The 19,055-nt window shown below is 38.3% G+C and overlaps 1 protein-coding gene across 12 annotated transcripts in view; it reads left to right on the forward strand.

Moving 5' to 3' along the window:
- The window catches only part of LOC107095380 (adhesion G protein-coupled receptor L3-like), a 213,508-nt gene that overhangs the window by 14,690 nt on the left and 179,763 nt on the right, over positions 1–19,055 (forward strand). For all 12 annotated transcript variants that reach the window (XM_015391445.1, XM_015391482.1, XM_015391507.1 and 9 more), the window contains exon 2: positions 16,837–16,917. The gene's annotated coding sequence lies outside the window, so the exon portion shown is untranslated. The remainder of the gene's footprint in view (positions 1–16,836; positions 16,918–19,055) is intronic.

Here is a 19,055-nt window from a genome sequence, read left to right on the forward strand (position 1 = left end):
AAGAGGGATAAACTAAATAAGCTTGTCTTTGTGTTGCCAAAAATAAGTACTGATAATCACCCATATTTCAGATGACATTTTTGAGGATTGATGATGTATAAAAGGAAGCACATAATACAATTATTCAAACATTTGGGTTGTAGTTTGATGGTCTGGGCTGCACTTTTCCTTTAACCCATCTCAGTGGACTTCTGTCTAGACAGGACATATTTTATTACATTTTAATTTTCTTAATCATCTTTATTCTTTAATACTTGCTTAACTTCACTATACAAGGAGAGAAAGAACATGGAGATGAGACAGAGCACAGCAGGGAAAGAGAAAAAGGAGAGTAGCAGACCAGCCACCAAACCAAAGGAACTCAAAATCTGCCTTTTGATTTTGGGGATAAAGCTATTTGTCCTAAACAGCTAGAACTGTTTTAAATTGGCATACAAAAAATGTGGCTTTCTGTTTTGCTTGTGTTTAGTATTTGGCAAAAGTCAGATACAATTTATTTGTGAATCATGGAGTTAGTAAACGATAAAAGGCACGGAAGAAGTTTAAAAAATGTATGTAGAATGTATGAAGAAAGAAATTTCTCATGTCTGGCCAGACAGCTCTCTGGGTGCTCAGCACCCCTAAACCTGTGGTCCTAGAATCCCTCTGGTGTTCTTTATTTACACTCAGTGTAAATGCTTAATGGCAGTTTTTGCAATCATGACTTGAAATCTGCATCATGTATTAACTCAAGTAGTGTTTATCTGATAGAAAAAAAGTATTTCAAGATGTAAAAAAATGTAAGCTTGAGTGCTAAGCTGCAGATATGTTTATACAGCACTGTAGCGGTACATTTTCAACAGCTGCTTTGTTCTTATGAAACCTTTTGTTCAGCCACTAAGTGCTCTTCCTCTTTCACAGAGACAAAAAAAAAAAAAAAACTTTTTCCCCTGGTATCCACACTTCACCACTGTGCCCTTCACCTCTCTGTGCACAACTCTGAGCTGTCACCAGTCTATAGACACAAATACATACATGCATTTTCTCCACACATTAATGTGGTGCGCATAAACAACAACCACTCTCCTTCAAACAAATACACTTGAGCTTGAGTGCATAAGATCAGATACAGGGAGGCCCAGTGTAGACTTGGCCTGCGGCTGTATGTTTACACAGGCCACACAAAACACAGAATCAATGATTGTAAGATGCTCGCTCAAAGGTCTGTTGATTATTTTTGGTCTTGCAAAAAGGTTTCAGAATAGCACTCACCCCCCTCCTCCCAATCCAGTCCCTTTAAACGGAGCATTTCTATGTTGTTCTACGTGTGAAGCCGGCCGGCCACTGTTACCGATGGGGAATTCTCTGCTTTTGTTTGTCGGTTTACTGTAGCGTGCCGATGAGGCCTCGCTTGTTTGGAAAATGGGCTTCATGGAAATGAGTCACACACAATGTGATGCAACACAGCGGATCAGATTTGAATTATGGGGGTAGTGAACAATGAGGTCATTGCAGGGCTGGGGGCATAAATCTCTCGCTGCCGTGGTGTATAAGACAACATTTCTCATCAATGGAGGAAGCTACCGCAGGGTTTGGAGGCACAGTATTCTTTAAGGAGAAAAAAAATAGACCTGGCTAAAAGAAAATTATAAGAGTTAGTCTAGGTTGGCTGTTTTATGAATAGCGCTATCTTGCCATTACTTTAAAAGTAATTTTTTGTTGCACATGGAAATATTTGTTTTAGTTTATTACAGCATGTTGTGGAATAGATGCGATTTATCCTTCTTTTTTTCTTCTTGCTTTCCCGCCTCATATCCCCAATGCTACATCCAATGATATTTTCCATATCTTTTCCTTCTTCAGCAGATTGTCTGCAATCAGCGTCGGCTGTAATACCATCATTCCCTGGCCCCTCTTAAATTTCCTGCTTACTGGGCTTTTACTTTAACTGCATTACATGCGTCTTCCACTCCCTGTTCATCTGGTTCCTTTCAGCATAAGCTAGAGTGAAGGATCTGCCTCCAAGCACGTTGATGGGACTCATCGTTTGATGGCAAATCTGGAAAAACAATGCTGTCATTTATTTTGCCTGCTCTGTGGCACTGCTGTGACGCTGATTGATATCGAATGGCATTTTCATTTCAAGTCTTTTGGAGTGAGAATACATGCCAGGGAGTATTGATCTGTACCTTAGCTGTTGGTTTAGTGTGATTGGATGAAGAAAAAAAATAACTACACGGTCGTGCTTGACTAAACAAAAGCAGAAGTGAAACTCTACAATTTTCATCAACTTCAAACTTCCGTGCATTTTAGGGATTTTATTTTAAAGGGAAACACAAAGTCCTGCATATTCTTTTAAAAGATTCTTATTTAGAATTAAGTTTTTACTTTGACTAGGCCACTCATATCTATAAGTACAAGAGTTTGGCTGCTGAAAGTTAACCTTCTTCTTCAAAAGAAGATGCTGATAGAAAAGACTTCTATGATCAACCTAAACCTAACCTAAATTCAATTAACACATTAGTCCTAAACCTAATCTCCACCCAAAAAAGGAGAACTTTTCCCCACAGGTACTTGTGGGGACCAGTGGTTGGTCCCCACAAGTCCCTATAAGTCTTCAAAATGTGGCATATTTCTGGGAAATTGTCCACACAAGGTTTCAAAAACATGCTCACACACACATGCACACATACAGCTTTGTTTTCATAACATATATGGACATTTCATTGCCTTACATTCATTTTATATTGCCTAACTCAGATCCTTACCCTAACTATTAACAACATATACCTAAACCTAACCTAAAATGAATTCACACCTTAGTCCTAAACCTAACTGCAACTCAAAGAACAGAACTTTACCATGTGGGGACAGGTTGAATGTCCCCATATGTATCAGCATGTCAGTGCCAGCATGTAGGATATTTTACAAAATACTTCCTCCACATTGTAGGTAATACAAGATCACACACGCTCTAATCTTGCTACATGTAGTGAGGATCATATGTTGACTTCCTTTGACTTCCGTTTTTAATGCTTTATGTGGACATTTCATTGACTTGCATACGTTTTATATTGCCTAACCCAGACTTATCCTAATTATTACCAACATACCAACAAAAACTAAATTTACACCTTAGTCCTTAACCCTCAACCCTGAATCAAAAAAAGAACACTAGGGGGACCATTTGAATATCCCCATATATACCTGTAAGTCCCCACAGTGTAGGATACTGTACAAAAAAAACGCCCCCACATTGTAGGTAAAACAACAACTAATTGAGTAATTAATTAATCATTACCTGTAATAGAGAGACTCTAAAACATGCATGCAGTAGACAGAGCAACCCACTTAGAGCAGTAATTATTAGTGTTGCACCAATACCAGTATCGGACAGGGCCCCGATACTGCATTAGAATAGTGGTATAAGTATCGGTGAGTACAAACAAATAGGGCACCGATAACATTTTGAGAGCCAAAAGTTTATTCAACTATTGTCACCCATTCCAGGTAGGCAATAAAAAGTATTTTTCCTGTTTCACAAAGGTAGGCAGCAGCCTGACAAAGCTATGATGGTAATTATTTTACATCCAAGTAGTATGCTGTTTTTCAAATATACACACACACATAAATTTCAAACAGATGATATTGGTGTGGTATCGGTATAAGCAAATACTGCACAGCCAGGTATCGGTATCAGGGCCAAAAAATGGCATCGGCGCAACAGTAGTAATCATACCAAAATTATTTAAACATTTTGCATTTAAGATAAAAACATATCTGTCAATATTCTCAATCCAGAACTCCTCAAGTGGAAAATGTTTTGTTTCACCTGGTTGAACTTTGTAAAAATTCCTCTTTAAGCAGCCTTTTGCTATTCAATCAAATCAACAGATTAATCAATTTGCAAAATAATTGTAAGTTGCAGCCCTGGTCACCACTAACAGTTAACTATTCTAATACAGCTAAAAATGCTTCACATAAAAATGTTGCAGTTTTCTCTACAGAAACTGGTAAATAATGTGCTACAAGAAAGGTCATCAAATCCACTGGGTTAGTTTTAGCACATTTACAACATGTAGCTATAGAGTAGACTGTACTTGTCTGACTACCTTCAGATAAGTGCACCCTGTTCCTTTTGGCATGGAAGGCTCCCTGGCAATTTGTCCCTATAGTATATTTCACTTTGGGTAATAAAGTCATTTTACCACCTCTGAATTGTGTAAGGGAACCCTGATAGTGTCACACAAAGACAGATGACTAGCACCACAGCCTCTGGGCCTGCAGCAATAACTAAAAACAGGCCACGTGTCTTTTTTCACAAAATTAGAAAAAAGTGTTGGGATTTTCTGCTTTAGTGTGCTGACAGGCTTTTTTTTTTTACAGGATTTCATTCTGATAGCATGATAAATGTCCTGACACAAGTATCAGTATCAACACTTTCCCTTGTCTTACAGACAAGGGAAAGTGTTGATATTGCCCCAAGATCTTGATTGGAGGATAAATAAGTTGTTAAATTGTCTTTGAACAAACATTTTTTTGTGTTTGGTCTATCTAAATTCTCAATGCATTAAAAGCAAATTTAAAAATCTCTGTGCACAGGCTTGAATACATAAGAGGTAAAATTAAGGTAGATTTAATTGGGATCCATTTTCATACCAATTTTTTTTTTGCAGGGTATTCATGAGAATTTGACTTGCGTGTACATCCATTTATGTTGATGTAATGCTGAAAACATTAGCGGTTTGCCATGATTCGTTAACTATTGTTTTCCGGGCTTTTATATTACCTGCACTGCTGGTGAGACCTGATTGTTGGAATTACCATTTTTGGTCAAACAGACATGGGCATTGGGTAAAGCAAGGGAGGCTAATGTTAGCACCATTCCAGGACTAATATATATCAAGGAGGACTAAAATTGCACTTGTGGGTGTTTTTGGTTTAAATAAAGAGCCCACTGAAATAACTAAAAAAACATGCCACTACCAGACTCTGGACTATCCTGCAGGTTTTAACTGGCAACACTAACATGCTTGTTTTAACATGAAACATTCAGATTTAAGTTTAATTTCATCTTTAGGTATTTTTTTGCAAATAAAGAATCTCACACATTTTTATTGTTTGATTAAATAATGTAATTCCATTTATCAAAATATATACTTATTAAATATAAACGCTTGCTACTTCATTTGTATGTGGTTGGATGCAAGGGAAATGACTCAACTCAGAGTTGTCCCCCTGCTTAAAAATATAAGCAATTTAAACTACCTAATAACTGACCAGTGTTAAAGTTAATATGGCTATAACAGTCACGTTCCATGAGGCTGTTTGTTAAGAGTCTGCTGAGCACATCACCATAAACAGACAGGGAGCAGCAATGGCTGATTTGACTGTTAAGGTCACAGTAAAAGACAATGCACACAGGCTGTTAGACACTTCCTGTATTAAAAAAAAATACGGCCATCTTATTTCCATGAAACAACATGCCCCAGTAGCTTTGGTGGCAACCTGCATTTTTTTTTTTTAATCTGCAACAATCTTCATAAAAAAAAGGCAAAAAAAATCCAAATTAGTTTTTCTCCTAAGAATCATTATTTTGTTAAATACATACAAAAGGATCACTTGGCAAGTTTTTCTAGAAGATATATTATCCTGAACGGTTGGCAGCACAATGAAGTAATTTTCATGTAATCAGTATTTCATCTTATGTTCTTATGGTGAACTGTGTCACCTGCTGGTATTGATGGATACACTAACCGCATTTGGATAAATTGGAAAAACCTGTTTTGTTTTGGCGGTTCAGTAGAGCAGTGGGTAGCGCTGCTGCCTTACAGCAACAAGGTTCTGGGTTTGATTCCTCGCATGGGGTCTTTCTTCATGGAGTTTGCACGATCGGTGGGTTCTCTCCGGGTACTCCGCCTTCCTCCCATTATCCAAAAAACATGACCGTTAGGTTAATGGGCTTCTCTAAATTCTCCTTTAGAGAAGTGTGAATGGTTGTTTGTCTCTGTGTTGCCCTGCGATGGACTGGCGACCTGTCCAGGGGTGTACCCCGCCTCTCGCCTGTAGACAGCTGGAGGGTGCACCAGCACCCTTCACGACCCCGTTTGGGATAAGCGTGACAGAAAATGGATGGATGTTTTGTTTCGGCTGATTTTTCTGTGACACTTCCAATGTGTGTTGAAGGCATAGTGTCCTGCATTCCCCCAAATTGTCAGAATAAAGCGGTATTTGCTATTCAAAGTTTATTCATTCTGTGGTATTTTATTGCAGAACGTGTTTTCTGCATTATTTGTAGAATTTAGAGCGCACATCCAGCTATTGCAACAAGGTAGAACCATATAGCAGTTCACCTGGATTAAAAATATATATATATATATAAACTAAAAAAAAAACTTTTGTTTTTTTGTTCACAAATAGATAAAGTATGTTCCAAAGCCCAACTGAATAATGTGTAATATAAATTAATACTGTTGGGGTTTCCTATGCGGTTTTAAATGTAGTTGTCACAGTATGCTTTTAAGATGCCCCAAGAAACTATGTATTTTAGCCTGGAGATAAACATAATGGGTAAGGGCAAGTCAAATAAAATCACAAATTTGTATAAAAAGCTATGAAAGACAGGGCAACATGCTAACAGCCACTTGACAGCAAGACATTTTGCTTTCACGAGAAATATTGTTTTGTTCTCATACTGTCTACCCCCTCTGATAAACACTGAGCAGTTGACAATAGGAAGCTAAGTCAGTCAGTTTTAATGAGTCATCTTTACTCTTTCTCCCTTATTGTCCCACTCTCCCTTTTTCTTCTTTTACCAATCTATATGGGGCACATAAGAGTTTTTTATTTTATGTCTTGGTACATCATGCACACTGTTTCTCCATATTCTGTATGATGATATTGAATTAGAGACCAGGGGGATAGCTGTGGTTTTTAAATGAACACTAAGAGGCTCCACCCTTTCAGAGAGGGCTCCGGCTCCACCGTAAATCTCCACCAACAGACATCAACAAAAATCCTAGACTGTTATGATGCAATCTTCGGTTTATGGCATAATTACTAAGGCTAATATATGAAAAACGATCATGCAAGCATATGGCAGGGTCCTAATTACATCTAAAGGACTGATAAATAACGGAGATGATGTGGGACGGTAATACAACCGCTGCCTCTCATAATGGAAAACACCATTGTTTTCCTGTGGGAAAATATGAAGCACCTCTTATGTGAAACCTACTTCTCTTCAGAAGGACATACAGCTGAGAGAAAGAGGATAGAAATAATGGAGAGAAAAAAAAATCATCTACTATTCAATAAGGCACCCTAACTAAAAAAAATCCCTTTTACCATAGATTGAAAGCTGTGGCACACTGCTCTTTTTGACCTTTTTCATTTCAGTTTCAAAATATGTATTTATAAGTTGTAATATATACTACTAGAAGCCTCGACATATTATATCAGGAAAAATTGGACAATAGACATGGATTCCCTGAATATGTAGCCATCTTTTGACATCAGCACATGCATTACTGACAGTCTAATGTGGTTAGCACAGTATCTACAACATCAAATAAGGTATCCAAAGAAAGGGTTCCTCCTATATCGTAGAGTTCTATTTATTGATAAAGATGCAGTCGGACCAGTAGGAGATTTTAACGAAATAGCTTAAAATACTAAATACATTTTTGTTATAGTTACATTACTGTAAGACATTTTTTTTTACTAATAAAGAACCAATGAAAAAGGGATCTTTATTTTAAAATTCTGCCTGTTTACTATTTAGTATCCTGTTTTCCTCGTCTTTCAGTACTAATATTTTACAAACTCACATATTACTATAGAGGAAATCATTTGCTTTTGTACATTGGATATGAAATCGAAAAGATTGTAAGAAATAATAAAAACATAAGTATTTGTATGCCTGATCTGAAACCAGCGTCTGCCCAGATCACATATTAGTGTACCAAAGAAAAAAGAAATGACATAATGATTTAGTTTTGGCTAATTGCAGGAAACAGCTTTGTGAACAATGGACAAAAGATGTTGATGAAGGGATAGCCTACAACTGAGAACGCTCTGTTTAAAGTTTTTAAGAGGCTTTAGATATTGTCTTTCTACTGAATTGTGCTATTCAAATAACCTTAACTTGCCTTGCTTTACTTTCCTACCTACAGTAACAATAAATGCATTTAACTTTTTTCCGCTTTGCCCAGAGGCTGAAGCCAACTACTTATCCGAAAGGAACAGAGACCAAAGTGAATTTCTGCTTCTCATGGTTGCAAGGTTGTAATGGGACCTAAGTATAAACAGGAGTTGGAGAACAGTACTGGTGAGTGAAGGTTTTGATAATGACAAAGAGGCATTAGGACAAAAAAAGGAGCACACATAGAGGAACAGGCAGAGTAATAGAAGTGGAATACATGGCAGTGAAATAGAAGATGGAAGAATGACCACCAATGAGCTCTGATACTGAGTGAGGAGGGTAGTAGCAGCTGATGCAGAATGGAAGAAGGGGAAGTGAAGGGGAAAGACTAATTAAAACTAAGGGTGCAAAACTGATGCACAAACGAAATACTGAGGAAGGGCAAAATCCTTATACTGACCAAAGGAAACAAAAAATAATACACAGGTAACAGAACACGGAAATAAAAAAGATTAAGTCATGAACAAGCATGGCAAAACCTTACAAAATAATAACCACAGGGAAATAAATAGTGTATGGCCGGACTTTGAGATCATAATTTACTACTCAACGACAACCAGAACCGAAAGATTTAGGATGTTAATCATCCCATTATGATAGGGCTCTAGTTTCAAGCTTTTATGCCAATATCATTTTATGAACCCTTGAACCGTTGTAAAGGTCAATAGTGATTTTGGTTCACAGATGAAAGTACAGGTCAATGGTGGTGTGCCACCAATAATTTATTTTTTGCGTTTCCAGTCACAATAACTTTACACCAGAGATGGTCAACTCTATGCCATGAAGGCCAGTGTGCTGAAACCACCAAGATTCTATGAAACTTCACCACATATGAAATCAATAATTCAGGCAGTTGACTGAGGTCTGTTCAAGCAAAGACACGGCAAATAGATAGAGGATGCCAGCCTTTGAAAATCAGGAGTTGCCCATTCCTGCTTTTAATTCTCAAATTCGAGGCAAAATGTTTTAAATGAATGCTATTAATTTTTGCAATGTCTTACTCTTCTGTTAGAGATACAAATTAATATTTTCTGTTCTTTAAATGTGTTTTATCCAGTTGGTGCAATTCCTTTCTGTTTTAAGGGAAGCAAAGATTACCCACTACATTGCAAATGATGACTGGTTAAGGTTTTATAAAACGGTGTTTGCATTAACAACGAAACTAGAGATTGGGCTTGTGATGTTATTTATTTGTATAATTAAACTAAAAAATAAGAAGCTTCCATTTTCTCTATTTACTGGTTAAAATAGAAACATTATTTATGTTTTGTTAGTGCCACATTTTTGACCTTCTGACTGAACTGAAATTGAAATTGAACTGAAACTGAAATTGTCTGATCATCTGTCTTAACTTTTCAATCGGCAGTAGAATGATAGTTGAATCACCTGGGATGTATTTCCTGTTTAGAGGGAACAAAATGTCTCTAGTCTATATCAATGTTGCCTTGGCAGCCACACAGTATTTCCTGTCTTGATATCGGTATTTAGACTTTAAACTAAAAGTAGAGATGAATGTTGTAAGCAGTTTCTCTTTCATATGTTCTGCAGCATGAAAAGCACTCTGACACTGTAACAGAGTAATGTGGAGCTCTATGACAACACGATGCATTTTTGATTCCAGGGTGGAGTTTTCCCAAGTCTCAAAAATGTCTTTCGACATTGCAAAGTAGGGTTTAACTTGAGCAATTGTTAGTTTCCTAAGGGATAACTGATTTCTCTAGTTTTCCATCCAACGAAACATCCATCATTTGTCAAAAACTGTTCAGCACTGTCCACTGTCTAGTAGATGCAATGTATCCTTAGGCTGAATATGCCATTTTTTAACCCTTGGTGTACTTTACACCTCTATTTACACTACATTTCAGAAAAATATTTTCTTGTTCTATGATACAACTTTTAACCATCATTTGAATGTGTCCCCCTTTTTTGAGATTCTTTAACTAAAAAGGAGACTACTCTCTTGTTTAGTCTTTGACAGAAATAATGTTTTATATTGTTAATATTGTTTCATTTTGCCATTTTTAACCTGCAAACTGTGGTGTCAGGCTAATCCACTCTTCTCAGGGAACTTTCAGAACAAATCTGGTATTCCTACAAATGAAGCTTAAGCGAAAATTCAATCTGGCAGACTGTTTTCAGCTTCATCTGAACCACCTGCGATGTCCTTGTTTGGCTCCAGCCAATCAACTTGTGGGCCGCACCTTGCCTAAGCCAATCATCTGTCAAGATCCCTTTCATTTAGCACCCCACCTAGCTTCTCTCTCCCACAGGCAAGAAAACTTTCACCCACCTCCACCCCATCTCCTCCCTCATTCTGAGACTATTCACAGCTCCATCCACCCTCTGGCCTATTCCACCACCATTGTCCAGGCCGCAGGAGAAGATTAATCCTTTTCTAGATTGCTCATCCATGGCAATATTAATTTAGAACCTCAAAGTCTTTTGCTTTGGCCCAAGCGCCAAAGTACTTATTTAATTTATGTCTTCATCTGCTTCTGTCTCCTTGAACCCCAGTTGGCCTCGGCAGATGGCCGCTCACACTGAGCCTGGTGCTGCTGGTTTCTTCCTGTTAAAAGGGAGTTTTCCTCTCCACTGTCGCTACATGCATGCTCAATGTGAGGGATTCCTGAGAGTCAAAACATCCTCGCAATCACCTGTTTTTTTCCCCAGATAGAAAATAAACTGTATTAATAAACTGAATACTTTTCTAATCACAGCTTTTCTCTGTGCGAGTCTCTCCAGGTTGAGATTGAAACAGCAGCCGTTTGGTTTGGATTTCGATTGCTAAAGTAAAAAACTACTGTGGAGCTTGGAGTAGTTTAAAATTAGATTTTTGATTGATGATTTAAGTTTTATGAATAGTTTAAATTTTGGTTATTTTCTTTTTGTAGGTGCTTTGAAACCTTATATATATATATATAAGGTTTCAAATATATATATATATATATATATATATATATATATATATATATTTATTTATTTATATATTATGAGCCAAACAATGTCCTTTTTTAAAAAGTTTGCAATTAATTTTAAGTTTGCATGTATAAAAAAAAGGACTCTTTCCGTCCGGTCCACCTAGAAAAGATGTTCAGGCTTCAATTCTTTCAGCATGAATATATTTCCAAAGGTAGCATTTCTGGTGTGTGTCTTGGAAAACAAGCATTTACATATTTTTCCTTAAAGCTGTTGCTAAACGAGTCTCTGGAAAACGATGGCCTCTGACAGCTGAAGAGGGTGTTAAGGCCTAATGAAGAAATCTTTTTCAGGGGTTTAAGAAAGCGGTGTCTAACTACTGAGGTGTGCATGGACTTTTCGGTGGTTGCATCCTTGATCCTCTCATTCCCCTCTTCTAGTTGTTCACCTAAACGAACACTAATAAAAAAATCTCATTCCTTGCTGTGTTCCACTGCTTACGCAAACCTTGTCCTTTATCGCCTCTCCTCTGCATCCGAACCCACTTCTGTTCCACCTCTCTTCCTCCATTCTTTCCGCACTGATGCCACCGTTGTTAACCATCTAGATGTGAATAATGTATGTCGTCTTCTGAGAGAAACAAGTCAGACAAGCATGAAGGGGCTGCATAGGTGGGGGAGCCCATCACTTAAGTTATTTTTCACTAATTATCTATTGCCCCTGGTGATTCTGCTGCATCGAAGTGAGAGCATACATGTATTTATAACATTTTATATTTGCCTGCCTACACACGAGCACGCATATATGTAGATTTCTGCGAAGACGTCTTTTATAGAAGCACAGAGAAAAAGCTTCTGGCCTCCTGTGCTGCCTAATAGACCCAATTACCGCACAGTCCTGCCCCTGAGCTCCACAGAAGTCTAGGCTCAGATTGTTGATCTCAGTGTGTGTGTATGAATTCTACATCTTATTTGATGTTGTTGTTCTTTTTTTATTTTTATGTGTGCCTGGAACATTCTTCCTTTTCTCTCAGATAAAGACTGCCAGAAAACACAAGGCCATACAGATAGACGGTATTTCCTGGGCTGCATCATCTTTCCCAGAAAAACAACAGTGCACTCACAAAGAGCAAACAACACTCACACGAAAGCGCACAGACTGCACTTGGTGTACCAGAGGACATGAGCACGAATCTGTGCACAAACCAAATTCTGAGAAGGACCGCAATGAGCTTGACTCTTGATGTTTTGGCTGAAAGGTTTGTCTTTGGTAGCAGGTGTTGAAAATGACTGAAAAAGAAGTTGTTTAGAAGCAGGACAGTGAAGGTACAAAGAGAAATGCTTTAAAGTGCCACATATATTTTTATTGGGGTTGTGTGGAATGGATCTACACATCGCTGCATATAATATCTAAGTGAGAGGAGCACATGACATATGTGTCATTGAATATTTTGCAAATACATTTTTGAAAAGTGTGACCTTAACACAGTTTTGTTGAGATTAACAGCAGAATAACATTACATACCTTATAATTGTAGTGGCAGCCTAGTGGTTAGGGCATAGAACTTGGAATTTAGAGGTTCTGAGTTCAAGCCCCACTCTCACAGAAGGGTCCATGAGCAAAAGACCCTTAACCCCACACTGCTCCTGGGTGCTGCACAGTGGCAGCCCACTGCTCTCCAAGGGGATGGGTTAAATGCAGAGAGTTCTGTACTTGTGACAGTGTAACAAGTGACAATAAAAAGCTGGAAAAAGAAAAAAAAATACAGTGTAGGGATGACGACAAATCAGGCATAACAAGGAATTTATGCATATTTTAATTTCCACCATTTTTGTATGCAAATAAACACCATCCAAAAGAGTGTTCTACTACGTACCTGCCATGGTTTCTCCATACAAGATGGGTTAGCTTTTCTTGAATGGGGAAGTTTATCTCTGCAACAGAGCCTGGGGGGTTATGAAAATGTTGCCATATAGTCTTTTATTTTCTTTGAAAATGTGTACTGTTCTGGTCTGATCAGTCAAAATGTTTAAATTTTAGTAATTCATCTGGTAGAAAACATGGAATAAACAGGTGGCATTTAAAAAAAACCCAAAGGCAACACATGTTATATAAGCTGAATATTGTGGATTCCTTGTTCACAAGATACTTCTATATAACAGTTCATTAGAAAGGAGAAAACGTAATATGCTGTTTTAAGATGGTAGAGAGATAGTGGCATTCCTAAGGATTTTAAACTTTGTTTGCTCCAAATTCCTTAGATACATCATACTGTTAGCTGCAAGTACTGTAGAAGAGGAAATACACCAATGTAAAGCCAAACTACAAGAAACAAGTACTTTTGAAATTACCTGGTTAAAAAACATACATAGAGAAGAGTTACACACCAAGTAGCCTTATGAGAATATGTGAAAAAATGTTATAGACTGAATCTTTTTTGTTCTACACAGTTTGTCAGATGACTACTACTCTTAATTTCAATCACAGGACACTGATAAGAATGATGGCTCAAGCATCATGCTGATGGGATTTGACACGTATTACTTATTATTAGGTATATTTATTATACACAATATCAGGGATTTAAAATCAGTTTGAATGAATCAGAGCAAGTCAATTGGTTTTCTTTGAAAGAAGAAAAGTCATTGATACAGATGTTCCAACAAGACAGCAGTTCTACTGTATTGATCTTCCAATCAGCTATGACAAGCTTCCCTGATCCTGCACAATGGAAGGCATTGCAAGATGAGGTCCACACCATGCTGTACTATGACAACGAAGTGTTTAGGCTGATGTGTGACATTAGCTTTACATCACACTTTGCATGATGAAAGAGCGTAAGCTTTCTGATATTTGCCATTTCCTCTATATGCCGGCAGGACTGCATGACTATTAGTTGTCCTGTGGAAATATTCTTCCATGTGAGCTGTGCACCTCTGCAGCTACAACTGGATTATTTTGGAATGACCAGGATAAAAGTGAACTAAATGAATATTCCCATCACAAGGGCTGAAATAAATCATCAGAGCTATCATCGGACATTAATCAGTAAAGTTAAGCGTCAACTAATTTAGTAATCACTTTATCATTAACTGGAGTGTAAAGATTCTTTAAACATTCTATTAGCTGAAGGGAAACCCACTAATAGCAGTAATTATGCCAAAATTGTAAAAAGCATTAAAAAATTTAGCATCCAAGATAAAATTATTTTTTTGTCCATCAATATACTGTATCCAGAACTCCTACAGTGTCACAGTTTAAGCTTGACCTGGTTTAAATATATTTAAACAATCTCTAAGGAATCTTTTGGCATCCATTTATCAACCGATTAATTGAAAAAAGAAAAAATATTGTCTGATTAGTATTATTATCATAGCAAAACAATCATTAGCTTTAGCCATACTCTCAACACTTTTCAAAACAACAAAATTTTATCTGTGAGATTTTTTTTTTTAATTGGATGATTTGCCTTGTATCTCACAATTATTGTCTATTTGGTTTGATGAAAATGAAAATTAATATTTTAGAGAGTAACAGATTTTTGTTGCTTTAATCTTTTCCATTCTTCCATTACATAAGTACCAATACTGTAAGAGCAAAACATATACTTTTAAAAATATGTATATTTCTACAGATTCTTTCACCACCTGTGACCCTTGCTTTGCAGCTTCTTCAGAGTTAGTTGCTTTTTCTCTGTTAAATGCCTTAAAAAAAAACTGATGAATTCAAAAAGCAGTTTTTTTTTTTAAACAAAGAAACTGAATAAATGGATTCTACGTATTTACGATTGGTCGCCCTGTATTATATTTAGGCGCATCAGACCTTTAAGATTCTTTGTAAAAAAAGTCTACAGACATGCATCATTTTCCATCCACTTCATTAACATGCACCACTGTCACGAGGCATCAATAAAGATGCTTTGACATTTCTTTTTACAAAACAAAGGAATGAAATATTGCAAAAAGCATAAATGGTTTTGCAAGGTTGTGCACTATGTATGTTAAAAAGAAACCCAATGATATGGAAACAGTGGAATTTCATTATTCTTTCCTTTAAACCAGGGCTGTGTCGCGTAAGCAGCAGTCTGAGCAGAGATGCCCAGACTTCCAGATCCACACACACCTACTCCAGCTGCTATGGGGGGACCCCAAGGCAACACCAGGCCAGCTCAGAGATATAGTCCCTTCTCCTCCCAATAGGACATGCCTGGAACACCTCCTGAGGGAGGCGACCAAGAGGCATCCGAGACAGATGCCCAAGCCTCCTCAGCTGGCTTCTTTTGACATGGAGGAGCAACGACTCTACCTTGAGCTCCTCACCCGGTCTTGAAGGGTGCGCCCAGCCACCCTGCGAAGGAATCTCATTTCGGCCGCCAAGCATTCGCGATCTTGTCCTTTTGGTCATTACCCAGATCTCATGACCGTAGGTGAGGGTGGGAAAGTAGATTGATCAGAAACTCGAGAGCTTTAAAAAAAAAAAAAAAGTGGAATTTTATAGACAAAAATATCAGATATATTCTAGATATAAAACTGTCNAAAAAAGTCTACAGACATGCATCATTTTCCATCCACTTCATTAACATGCACCACTGTCACGAGGCATCAATAAAGATGCTTTGACATTTCTTTTTACAAAACAAAGGGATGAAATATTGCAAAAAGCATAAATGGTTTTGCAAGGTTGTGCACTATGTATGGTAAAAAGAAACCCAATGATATGGAAACAGTGGAATTTCATTATTCTTTCCTTTAAACCAGGGCTGTGTCGCGTAAGCAGCAGTCTGAGCAGAGATGCCCAGACTTCCAGATCCACACACACCTACTCCAGCTGCTCTGGGGGGACCCCAAGGCAACACCAGGCCAGCTCAGAGATATAGTCCCTTCAGCGTGTCCTGGGCCTTCCATGAGGCCTCCTCCCAATACGACATGCCTGGAACACCTCCTGAGGGAGGCGACCAAGAGGCATCCGAAACAGATGCCCAAGCCTCATCAGCTGGCTTCTTTTGACGTGGAGGAGCAACGACTCTACCTTGAGCTCCTCACCCGATCTTGAAGGGTGCGCCCAGCCACCCTGCGAAGGAATCTCATTTCGGCCGCCAAGCATTCGCGACCTTGTCCTTTTGGTCATTACCCAGATCTCATGACCGTAGGTGAGGGTGGGAAAGTAGATTGATCAGAAACTCGAGAGCTTTAAAAAAAAAAAAAAAGTGGAATTTTATAGACAAAAATATCAGATATATTCTAGATATAAAACTGTCTTTCTGCATCCCCAAAACTGAGCTACCAATTTCCCCTCATCCCTGGCATTTGACAGAGAAATGCTAACCATATCAACAAGCTATCATTGCACAAAAGAGCTTCCCTCACTACCCTGCCAGCGAGAACAGAGATGGACCATTACAGTCTTTGATATCCTAACACTTAAGAGGTCATTATGAGGCGTATTGCACGTGTACACACACAAGCGTGCTCGCATAAACACCAAACAGGCGCCCCCACAAGCAGCAGCGGCTTTGTGAACCGTCTGGTTCTCATGTTTGAGTGGGTTATGGCTATTCACACAATCTGGATGGGGCCATTATTCACATGGCACCCCACGTTCACTACATATTATAGCTATCTGTCTCTATTGTGAAAAATGACAGGGCCTTCAGTTCAGTGAGCTTGAATACCCCCCCCCCCTTCTTCCATCCCACAGCCCTCTTACTTTCTCCCTTCTCTCCTCGCTCTTCTCTCCAGGTCGAGGACATCCTGCTGCCAATGAGATGTGATTCTCTGCCTTTTCATTTCGCTCCAACAAAAGAAAATACACACTAACCGGTAAGAATTTGCATTCCCATAACTGTGTGGGGACATAAATACATCTTATCTGGTTGTATAATAATTTTAAACATATTTACCAAGGTACACTGGTCAGGTCAAAATGCATTCCTATTTGCAACAGCCATATTTAGGCCTAAAGGGAAAGCCAAGCAAATGCACACACACAGCTGGTGTGGTGGGGTTTTTTTTTTTGCATACTCTACAGTCTGCGTTATGCTTTTTTAGAACCCAAATGTGGCTTTCCCTAGGGACCTCAGGGTTCCATCTGTGCCAGGAAGTGCTCTAATGGGCCCCAACAAATGTGTCCTCTGAAAGTTCTAATCCAATGTGATTCGGCCAATCTTCAAATATAGGAAATAAGGCACGTGGTTTTCAATGAAGGGAACAAAGGCGGAAAAGAGCAAAGAAGCCACATTGGAATGACAGGAGCTAACAGAGTTCTAATTGCAATCAGCCTGCTGCTCATTGAAAGCATCAGCAGGAGTTTAACCACAAAGGCAGACCTTCATCTGCCCATGAAGCCATTCACCACAACTTATTTACAGTGTATTTACAAGCTGAGCAAGACCTGTAAAATGTCGAATTTACGAGCTTCCGTTTAATTAGGAATACTGTCTCCCAGAGTTGGCTGATGAATTGCACATTCAGTTTATTGGCAATGGTGGGGGGTACAGTTGTTTGATATTGACACACTTGCCAGAGAGCTGCAGTTGACGTACTTTTTACACCGAGAGGAGAAATATATTGCATCTTTGCCGTATAAAAACCCAGAGGTCATGTTTTCATGCAAGATCCTATTCTGTATTGATTGAACTGGCAGAGAGTAATGTAAAAGCGCGGCGCTTACCCTTTCTCCTGCTGTGTGGTTTTGCATTTTTCTTCACTAGAAGTTTTATTTTGTTTGTTGAATTATCAAACATGTTCCGCCACCACCAAATTTAATGAATGTTATGAACATGGTACCCAAGAGATAGGCGTTTCCTTTTTTAATTTTAGTTTTTATCTGTTGTGGTGGAAATTGTAATGCATACCTTCTGATATGATACCTGGTAGGCCTACCATGAAAAATACTTCTACATCTCAAATGGTGTTTCTTTGCAGCTATCAGAAATCAAACAATGTACAATGACAAATAGATTTACTAAAAATTGTGTTTTTCTTGATTAGCCTCATCTAAATGTTTCAGAAAATCAAATTCATTTTAATATTAGACAAAGAGACAAGTAAAAATGTTTTTTTTTTGGATAATTTAAAAACATCAATTTTATTTTAGCTGGTGTTTGAGCATGAATGGTTTGTTTTAGGTCATTCCACGCCATTATTAAGAGATGTAGGTCCAGACTGTGAATGCAATTTCGGTCTCTTTTTTTTTCCCCCTATTAATTCAAAAACAGATCTTTTTGGGTGTGTTTTGTATATTCTACCGCTGCGTAAGCTAAGTGTTCTTGAAGTTAACATTAGATTCTGATTTTGTCAGGTTGATGGAGGCTTTGAGGACCCAAATGCAGTGATGGGTAGGCAGAGAGAGTTTGCTGATTTAATTAGGACTCACAGGCAACTGAGGCAAAAATCTAGGAACATACAAAAAAAAAAAAACTGAAAACCAAAATAAATCCAATAGGCTTTAGGGAAAATACAGGTGGAAGCAAGAGACAAGGAAGCAACTAAACAACAACAGGAAATCAGCACTGAGTGGACGGAGGCTCTGCTGCTCTTTAAAGACCAGCACTCTGATGAGACTGATGAGCTACACCTGGGTAGATTATCCAGGTGCTCCACAAAAATCCTTTCTGGATGAGATGCATAACTCGTCAGCTTTATGGACATGGGTTTTCTGTAAGGTACAGAATTCATAGTTTCATCACACCACTGCTACGATATGATCTTTTTCTAAACTACTGCTTTCACCATATATATATTAGGGATGGGACGATTTATGAAAACCGTCCGAACCGATCGGTTCGACTGTCTCGGTTCGATTCGCGTGTGTTTCGTTCCGTTCATGCGCTGCTCCTTTTTCTCATAGGCGAAGCGTTTACACTCCAGAGAGAAGGTGGCGGTACTGCGACCAAAGCCAACCACCAGTAGTAAACAAGAAGAAGAAGAAGCGAAGCAGCGTAGCCGGGTGTAGCAGG

The sequence above is a fragment of the Cyprinodon variegatus genome, unplaced genomic scaffold (assembly GCF_000732505.1).
Source record: "Cyprinodon variegatus isolate N-32 unplaced genomic scaffold, C_variegatus-1.0 Scaffold22, whole genome shotgun sequence".
NCBI classification, from domain to species: domain Eukaryota; kingdom Metazoa; phylum Chordata; class Actinopteri; order Cyprinodontiformes; family Cyprinodontidae; genus Cyprinodon; species Cyprinodon variegatus.